The 10,240-nt window shown below is 39.0% G+C and overlaps 1 protein-coding gene across 3 annotated transcripts in view; it reads right to left on the bottom strand.

Annotated features, from left to right (window-relative positions):
* lingo2b (leucine rich repeat and Ig domain containing 2b) overlaps positions 1 to 10,240 on the bottom strand; it is a 38,795-nt gene that overhangs the window by 4,403 nt on the left and 24,152 nt on the right. Inside the window, exon 1 of one of the 3 annotated variants that reach the window (XM_035168485.1) lies at positions 2,257 to 2,492. The exons of the other annotated variants lie outside the window; for them this stretch is intronic. The gene's annotated coding sequence lies outside the window, so the exon portion shown is untranslated. Of the gene's footprint in view, positions 1 to 2,256; positions 2,493 to 10,240 lie in introns of those variants that run through there. 3 annotated transcript variants of the gene reach the window in all.

Here is a 10,240-nt window from a genome sequence, read left to right as displayed (position 1 = left end):
ATGACAAGGTCAGATTTTGACAAGATTAATGATATAAATGTCATAAATTAGACAATGTTCCTGATTATTATTAAATTAGGTTTGTGATGTATTCAAGCAACAAAATATATATATTATATATATATATATATATTGATATAGAAAATTAAAAACGATGTTTAGCTGTCCAATTTATCAAATCTGATTGATAATGTGGTATTAATCTGGGACAGTCACTTAAGTTCTCTAAATGTGGTAAATATCCATTAAAAGACTTCCTGAACTAAAACAAAAGATAAACTACAGAGATGTAACATATGATCTGCAGTTCATTAAGTCATTAAGAATTTAATGGTAAATACAGTCTGTCCCTGTCTGATAAACTGATTGTCTGGTTAGTTAACCAGCACATACTCTCTAAGACAGAGATGATCCAAAAAGATCCAAAAAGAGTCTGCAAGCACTGTTTGTTCCCTCCCTGTGTCGCGGCAATACAATGGTGATTAACTGAATTAATAGACTGTTATTGTTGCTTGCTGTATATTACATTTTGATTGATTTTTTAAACTGTATTACACAATGTTTTAAATTAATAATATAGTTTCTTTATTTAAAATAGGGTTCTTCATTAAAAAAATTACTTTTACATGTTATTATGTAATAATGACATTGCTATGAATAACATACATTTTCCAATTCATTTTCTTAGTTATTTTTTCATAATGCTTTTAAAAATTGGTAATATTGAGCTTGGAATGCTTAAAACAATGTGATTTAGGCTTAAATTAACATTTGTATAGCACTTATCTAAACAAGATTACAAAGTGCTTCACAAAAAAAAATCCATGGCAAAAAGAAGAATGAACTATCATAAAAGGTATTCAATTCAGTTCAATTTTAAGGGCCAAATCATAACATATTTGTCAAGACCTTAAAATTCATAGAGAAACCCAACAGTATCTCCATTTATTCTCCTGGTGTGGTTAGAAAACATGTTAAGTATTACAGAAAGGTATAATATGTTGATCTAATGTGTAAAACAGATATCGGAATAGGTCACAAATGTCAAAATTTCTAAAAAATGTCTCAGATTACTCAAATTCACCCTATTTAATATTAAATCAGAAAAGAGCAAGCAAAAAGCACAAGAACTGTGGAAAAAACAACACATGAATACATTTGCATAATCCTGGCAACAGTTTCTTCATCACTCTTCCAGTTTCCTCACACTGCTTGTTATTTGATTCACTTTTTTCATGAAAGGCTTTTCCACAGCAATCAGTGAAGTTTTATCTCATGTTAAATTCATTTTATTTCTAATCTATACAGTATGGAGCAAACCTACAGGACTGCAGCCACTCTCTCAGTAGCAAACAGCATAGGCAGCAGCTGACGATGATGTTATGGCATTACTCTACATGGTAAAAGTCACAGATAAGATGAGAATAACTTCGTGGCCCCATTAGTTTACTCCAGTCGGTTGAAGAGCGCTGCAGCATATGGAGAAATTAATAAAATGTACAGTGATTAAATAATTTAATCATTTCTTGCACATTCAATGAACTGGGTCTGTGGGTGTTGCTTCCTGGCTTTCTCTTCACATTTTGCTCATGTACGTGGCTCCAATTCACAGCCACTGTAGGCATGTGTGTGTGCGTGTGGTAGGAGGGTGTTCCGGGAAGACGAGATAACGGCAGGGTAATGAGCGAAAGGAGTTCAACTGTTGAACATTATGTTCTGTGAAAGCCATGCCTCTCCACAGCTCAGAATGGCACGGACCTTGACAGAAAACCAGCAGCCACAGGTTGTTGAATTGACAGATGGCTACGCAGACAGAGCGGCGGACCATAATTGCCTCATTACCAGTAGTATCTGTATTCTGCTCGTGGCTATCTTTGCCAATTAGGTGTGCAAAACATGAGACACGTCCGCCAGTGGAGGAAATTTGAATGCACGATCATAAAGGCGCAGAGAAAAATTCAAGAAATATGAAAGGCGCATTTAAAAAGCTGTTTGGGCTGCTTGCAGAGCTCTGTCAATCACTGCAAAGTGTGATCCTGCCAAGGTAAGCGGATGATGAGCACACAGACAGACACATGCGTTACTTTGATAGTGAAGTGAGTGACATTCAGAAAATAGCTGAGATGAAGGAGCTGCCGAGCATGCTCACACAAACACACACACACACACGCACACACACACACACGCACACACACACACGCACACACACACGCTCACTCGCACTCGCTCACTCGTTTTCTTTCCCACAGCACTCACCCCTCCGCCCGGCTCAGCAACAGCGCTGCTCGCATCTCCGTATCTCCCCTCTCTCCCTCTTCCTTCTATCTATGCCTGTTTTATCTCTCCGTCCTCCTGTTCACACATCTTCCACCTAACTCCTTTTCTCTCTCCAGTCCTGCCTGGCCTGGCAAAAGCCCTAGTCCGTTCATCAGTCCCTGCAGGCTGGGTTTTTATCGATCGCCGCGCAGACACATCAGATGCCAGGAATGTAGCCTTTAACAAAGAGCAGGCCGTTGCCACAGCAACTACAAACCCTTACTCCCATCCGCTCTGTGTAGTCTGCCAATCAAATTAATGAAAAAAGGAAGAAATAGAGTAAGGAGGGTGACATCTTTTTCATATTCCTTTAGTCCTCGCATTGAGGGAACACACAAATAGAATACAGTCCTGGAAATTCAGTTTCATTGGTAGAGCGGAGCCTAGTTTAAGGTGTTTCCGAGCTGTCACTCTGGCTGCCTTGCTATTTGTCGACCTGTCTTTTTGCCCATCCATCTGCTGCTCTGGTAACTATCTCTGTCTGTCTACCTTATTATCTGTCCACAAACCTGCTTCTCTCTTTGTGCATCAGTCCGCCTTAAAGCCTCTGTTCCTCCCTGCCTCTCTGTTTAATAATTACAGTCCAGTTGTCCCTTCTGCTGTCCGTCTGTCGTGGTGATCCACCAGAGAGTTGTGTGACACTCTCTGCTCTGTGCCGAGCAAAGTGACAACACCAAAGCCTTGTAATTTATTTAACCTTGTGGCGGAAAAAGAACATGATAAAAATGACTGCTGCAATGCTGGAGTACTTTTTTTACTTTGTCCATAATTAAACCTTAAAAAGGTCAAATAATGGCTCCTCTGGTAGGCCACTAAAAACAATCTCATTTCTTAAATGTAAGTATTTGAGATTTGAGAAAAATCAAATCAAATGTAGAGAAAAATCTACATTTCATTAATGAAAGTCTGCCCTGATATTATATTCATAATGACAAAATAAAAGTGTCCTTGGATTAAAATACTATTTCAGCACTTATACAAGTGCATAACCTTGAGAAATGATCTCGGCGTAGCTTTGATTCTCCTGAAGACCGGCAGTCTGTTTGATGTCCTAATCCATATCTGGCATACAGAGCCCGCTATCCTCCAACCGCTGTCTTTCTTTCTTTGGATTTTCAGTTATTTGCCTTAAGGACCCTTTTTTTCCTCCACAGAATGACTGAATGAATGGCTGATAGAGGCTGACAGTCATATGATAAAATTATATCTGATGCCCCAAGTATTGTCTTAAAGGCCTGTGGTTTCAAAGAACTCAAAATTAAGGAGAAACAAATATCGATTGGACAATGACTGTCACATATAGAAAATCTGTTAAAGGAGCTAACGCATAATCATCTCAAAGTCACTTCTTCAAACACAGATGAGATTTGATACTTTGGGCTAAACTAAATTGTTGCTTCTGCGACTTCTACTTTATCTATTGTGTGGCACTTTGTCATAATTAGCAAGAGATAAACTTGCTTGTTTGGACGAGGGCTTTGTTTTTACAGCAAACTAAAGCTTTTCAGACATTCTGTCAGTGACAGGTGGTGGGATGAGTGAAACGCAGATGATTTTTTTTTAACCTCCAACATGGAAAAGAGTCAGAACAGGAAGATGCTAGTTCATGGGAAATGTAGTCCTAAATCTACGCAAAACTTTAAGGAACATGTAACACTCAGTGAAGGCCAAATTTGAACTTTTGCAGATATTTAATTGTATGATATTTTAAAGCTTTATATTATATATGAACAATAAAGAGGGTGTTTATTTTAAATCTTGGCCGTATAGAGAGGAACCCTCAAAGGTTAGAGTAAAAATAGTTCCCTGTTTAGGTTTTAATGCTGCGCAATTTCACTGTTTTGATTCAAAAATTGGTTTGACAATAACGATAATGATATGAATTAATGTAGGCTAGTTATTATCAGTGCTCAAGTGCTTTGCTCAGCATCATAAAAACAGTCTGACTGTACCTACGTAAATGTCTAAATTTGCATATTTGGGGAGCATGTGAGAGAAATACCAGTAATTGCAACCGCCACAGAAATACCATTAGCGATAGTCACGTTACTTTAGTTGGCCACAAAGGGTGTAGAAGTTCAGGTTGAAGTGTAGTAGCTACTGAAAGGGAAGAGAGACAGTATCTAAACTAACCCAGCATGGACCTAAGAGAGTCAGAAGAGAGATAAGGTGTTGCAGGATCGCCACCAGGATTATATCTAATAGAACACACAAGAACCGCTTGATTGTAACTTTAGTCTTGACACCCAGACACACGACTACTTAGTGAACAAGTGAACGAGCAAGAGAGACTGATTCTATTCATGTGCTTCTTTCTACACCTTCTTATTGTGATTTAGCTCAACTTGCAATCTTAGTCGGGCACAATTAAAAGATTCATGGCACAGGACAATTTGCAAAACAAGCAGAAGGGGAAAGGGTGTATTTGTTTCTCACACAACTAAGGGTTGCATCTTTACAATTTTAAACTGTATCATATAGCCCAGAGAAACATACAGTATCTAAAGGTGTACAACATGACTGCTCCCCAAGGTGAAGCCAAAGCGTCTCGATTGGCCCCTGGTCGTTGGCTGCAGTAAAGGTCATTAACCCCACCTCCTCCATGTTAGTGGATCGGACATGGACCAAACAAAAAAAAAGATAGTTTTTGTTATTTTGGGTAGTTCGTTCAAGTGTTCATTACTATGGTGAGTTTAGTTTTAATTTGTTATTTGATGGTATAAAACTGGGGTGAAACATCATAAATGACAGCTAAGACTCATGATTGGTTGAGTGAAAGGCCTCACTTCCAGGCCTTGCTCCATTCCCCAATCACTACTTGCAGACCCTTTATTAATCTATATGAACAGCCGACGAGTAAAAGTTGGAAAAACAAACAGTTGACTCACGTATTTGACATCATTAACAGGTGAAGACAAAAAGACACGACCATTTGCTAAACCAAACCAGGTATGAGACTGAATTTCAAAGATAGATGCATCATTGTGAGCAAAGAAGCCTCTAGAATGTTTGGTTGTGAGACACAGTGGATGGAGCCAGAAAAATGCACCTGATTCTCAAAACCATCGTTCAACTCAGTAGAGTGCAGACCTCCACCAAGGCCCAGCAGCCCTTTTATAAAACCACATTTAAGTTCACTTGATCTTTGGATCAGGACCAAATTTTACACACTCACAAAAAAATCACAAATCCGTGAATTATTCTGGGAAATCAAGAACAAAATTGAAAAACAAAAAACGTTTGCAATGTTTAAGAAAGTTAAAAAAACATTCCTGGAACTGCCCCCTCAGTTCCTGGAATGAAAAGAATGTACGTATGTTTTGTACAGGATTGCAGGTACCGGCGCCAGTACGTCGTTGACCCCTGCAACTAAATGCTTGGGCGAGTTGGATTAGGTGGTTGTTTGGTTGGATTGACTTTTTTGCACAATGCCAGGGAGACACGTTACCCAGCACCAAAGAATATTGGACGACAATTGTAGTGACGAAGGTTTAATGAAGTAGGGCTTATTTCAGCAGCCTGCCATATGTTTTACAATTTGGCGACTGGATATTGGACTCATATGTTCACAGTATCAACTTTATAAGGTGATCGCATTATGAAAATATGTTGTACCGTGAAAACTGATTCTTGCAATTTACAGACATGTTATCTACGGCCCATCAAACATGTACACACCCTGACTGGCCGGTTAGTAAACAGCTCTGATAGCCTGACCCTGGTGGCCATATGTCGTCTCCCTTCAGGCCATATTTTTAGAAACACTCCGTGTCATGGCCAAGATGGAAGACGTACAGGATCGCTCAGAATTCTGGGTAAATGGTAATGGTGAGGGGGGGGTCAACGCGAAGGGCAGCCTACAGGGTTGAGCATTTTGGGATTTGGTTCTGAATTGGATTAGAGTCACAGTGAAACTGTAGAAAATCTGACAGCTGAAAAGGAGCTGTAGGGTGATGCATGAGTCACTGTGAGAGCGAAAGCGAGAGCAGGGAAACATAAGAGAGCGGAGTATAAAGCCGAAACACATGAAGGAACGAGAAAAGCCACGCTTATGAGATGAGATAAAACCCTTGTTTGCTCAGGTCGACTGTGATTTCTAATGTCATTTTCTAATGTGAGTACAGCTTGAAAACCTGATTACAGCTCTTCCAGGAGATCTCCATAATACTCGGGCAATACTCCGTGCACATGTTGATTTTGATCTGTGGGTCTATCTGTCATGACCAGCTCCTTAAACCCTGTTCATTATCAAACCACTTTCCAAAGCTGTGGCCTTTGACAGGAGCAGAGCAAACTCGCGTTACACTGAGAAGGACAGAGCTGGACTGTTCCAATTAAATTTAAAAACTACTCTAAATCACAGTATTGATCGCCACAAAATTATTAATGAATTCATAATGAATTTTATTGACAGAACTGGGCTTGACAGGACACTATTCGCCCTTAGGTGTCCATCAAATTAGTGCTTTTGTGAGAAGCTCTATCTGCAGTGCTGAATCTTTAATCTACCGTTATTAGCACAGTTCCCCCAAAATGTGCGGTTGCAGGTGAAAACATTGAAGGCTTGAGTTGTTTACGGTGCATAATAATCTCGACTATAAATCCTCTCTCCTCTTCCCACAGCCTTGCAAACATGAGGCTTTCAATTCATTTACATAGCCGCAATTATTTCCCACCCAGCTCCTTGGAAAGAAGTCATTATTATTTTCCTACAACCTCTGCAAAGATGTTAAATGCACATTTTACACTTGTTTGGACAATTTTAAGAAATCACGTCTTCTTTTTAAGTCTTGGTTTTTTCATTTAGGATCAATGGAATCCTTTAAAGTCCTCATTCATCCTATTGTTTCCCCTTGAAATATTAAACATAGACCCAACTATTCGTCTTTGCTCATTTCCAGATATAATAGCGGGCATGAATAATGGAATTATTTCACATGAAAGAGTTCACATGCAGGCGATTATTGCCGCAGCGTGAGCATGTGACATAACATACACTGCAAGATAATTGACCTGAAAGGACAAGGATGCTGAAACCAATAATCCTTTTTGTATCTACGCATACATACCCAAACAAATGTGCGTGCAAATTGCGTTAACAGGGCGCTAACTGTGTCTTACATGGAATTTGATGCTAATGCAAAGAGGAAGCCAGTTGTGGCAGGGATAATTAACAAAGCAGGGATAAACATTCTACTCAAGTTGTCTGATGAATAGAGAAAAACATCCCTAGTGATTAGCCTTTTTATGTCCACCCCATAATTTAAGATGTAGAACGAGAAGCAGACGAGCCACATGGCTTTTAAGCTTCAAGACAACTGAAATGTAAATTGTGCAAAAGCATCAGAAACGCATCCATTATACTGTGAGTTCAGATGAATGATAATTAACTGCGTATTCATCACAAATACTAACAAGCCAAATGTATTTTCTATTCTGGGAGTAGCGGCACACTGCACACCCACTGACCACCCTGCAGAGTGCAAAATGCCAGCGCGGTTTTCAGGTTGCTGCTGGAATTCGGAAGTTGAACTGTGTTCTCCTCAGCTAATTAACGCTTGTGCATTCAAACTCTGCCAATTAAACAGTTCCTTTCTGCACCAGTGGCCATGTTTCCTCTGAAGCGGCGCCTTGTTGAGCCATCAACAGCGTATCCCGTCTTCCACCATGTGGCTTGTTGTGTGTCTGCTGTGCTGCGGGCTCACGAGGGATGCTGCTTTACCCTGCAGACTATGGATTTAGAAACGTCTCTGCGTTTGCTCGTAGCGGTAGGAAGCGGGAGGGCCGGCGCAGCGATTCTCCACCGCAACCTTCAGTAATGAAACACCGAGCATAAACACTGGCACCATCTGTAACACAGCTTCCAGGCTACGGACATGAATAATGTTAAATAATATTCCTTCCACTAGGATTATGTCATAATAACCTGTGCCAGTTTTTTTTCCTGCTTGTCACATTAAAACAATGGAATTCAAATTCAAGGCCCTTTCAGATATGCTCGGTGTTACATACATAGCAGCAGTTTTACGTGTTGTTGTCATGTCTGAATAAACACCCAAGTCACTGTGACACAAAGGTTGAGATGACAATCTGAGCAGGTTGGCCATGATAACATCTCTGAAACACTTCAAATCACACAACAAATCAAATATCATCAGATTAACTCAACTTCTGGAGCAAAACAACATCAAATATAGACGGAGAGAAATAAAAGGCACATTGTGTTTGCTCTATTAGGCTCAATGTAACATTTAGACCAACAATCTCCTTCAGCTTTAACAGATTCCAATCAAATGGAAGAAACTGCACGTGAGATATAAAGTTAAATACCCAAGGTGCTCTGTTCATCAACAATTTTCATTACGTGCTACTCGCTAGTTCAAAGTTATAGATTTAATTTGCTGACTTATTTGTGCTGTTTAATTTGTGTAGGGTTTTCACATATGTACAAAAAGGACCCTGTTCTTTGGCTTGTTTTGTCAGAATAAATATAAAGTGCTTCCAAAGTCATTCATGGTACAGCCCTTTCCATCCAATAAATAAATAAACGCAAACATTGCTAAACACCACCAGTTACACTAGCCACTTGTGAGAGCGAGTGAGAAAAGTGCAACATTACACAGTGGGTTGAAAAATTACATGAATTGGTTTTAAAATAAGGGCGGCAGAAAGTTGTTGTTGTTCCAAGGGCTGGCATTCACGTGAATTTTCCATGTGCAGAAGTCATTTTTCAGATTATTCTGACATTAAGTTAATGCATGAAGAGACTGGGTGGTGAACAAAAAGGAGCTTTGGCAGCTGCAGAGCCAGTTACTTCTCTCGAGGTATTTAGACCAAATCTTATCTCCAGGACTTTGCATAGTGGACACAAACATAACGAGTGCTGAGGCTGCTCTTCTCCATGTGTGGCTTTTTGCTCAAGCTCCCACTACATCAACTTTATTACTTAATGAATGCACTTTAATGTTTCGTCAATTTAAGCCTGACTGCTGCAGAACATTAAAAAAGTGGAGTAAATGTTAAATAAACTAAAAAAATCAAAGACGTAACCCATGCACGAGTAAAGGGGGCATGTGTTCCTTGTACTGACAATGGTCATTAATTAAGGCAGAAATAATCTATCACTGATTCAGTAACAAATTGAAACATGCTTCTTTATGCATATTCATATTTCTGACTCCCCACGGTTCTCAGCATTGACGATGCCCTCTCATAGTGGTGCTTTCTGTAAATGACTAAATGAGGGTATAAAGAGATATAAAGAGATGAGGGAATGTCTCAAAAGGGCTTCAGGCCACAAACACTATTTTGAGGAAGGTTATGACTTGGTAATGAGTTTATGATAATAGATTAAGATAATAATTAAGAGCATTTATTGATAAGTTAATAAATCGTTAAACCTTCATTTCTTAATGTAAGATAACAGATAAGATAAGATAAGACTTTATTGATCCCACGCCAGGGACATTCACTTGTTACAGACAACACTTGAAAGTATTAAATAGAATAGGCAATGAAATAGAAAATACAAAGAATACATAATGTACACCTTTCACTACAGACAAAAATATTACATGTAAAGAAACGTAGAGTAAAGTGCAGTGGCATAAGATGACTGCACAAGGATGTATACTTTATATGTACATTATGTATAAGGAGAGATATAAAGTATATAAATGGGTGTAATTTCACCAAAGTATACCAAATAACAGTCTACTATGAAGTAGTATAACGATATATATATATATGGAAGAATATAATTGGTATACATCATACAGAAAATAATGTCGGTGGAAACAAATGTGCAAAAGGGGATTTATTCATCCCAAAAGGGAAGTTATTAATAACTGGTTGTTGCTTCAGATCCTCTGCAGACTTTGTCCACAAGCTGAAGGACCTAAAAGTCTATTAAGGGCCATGAATT

The sequence above is a fragment of the Hippoglossus stenolepis genome, chromosome 10, assembly GCF_022539355.2.
Source record: "Hippoglossus stenolepis isolate QCI-W04-F060 chromosome 10, HSTE1.2, whole genome shotgun sequence".
Lineage (NCBI taxonomy): Eukaryota > Metazoa > Chordata > Actinopteri > Pleuronectiformes > Pleuronectidae > Hippoglossus > Hippoglossus stenolepis.
This window is presented reverse-complemented; position numbering and strand designations above follow the sequence as displayed.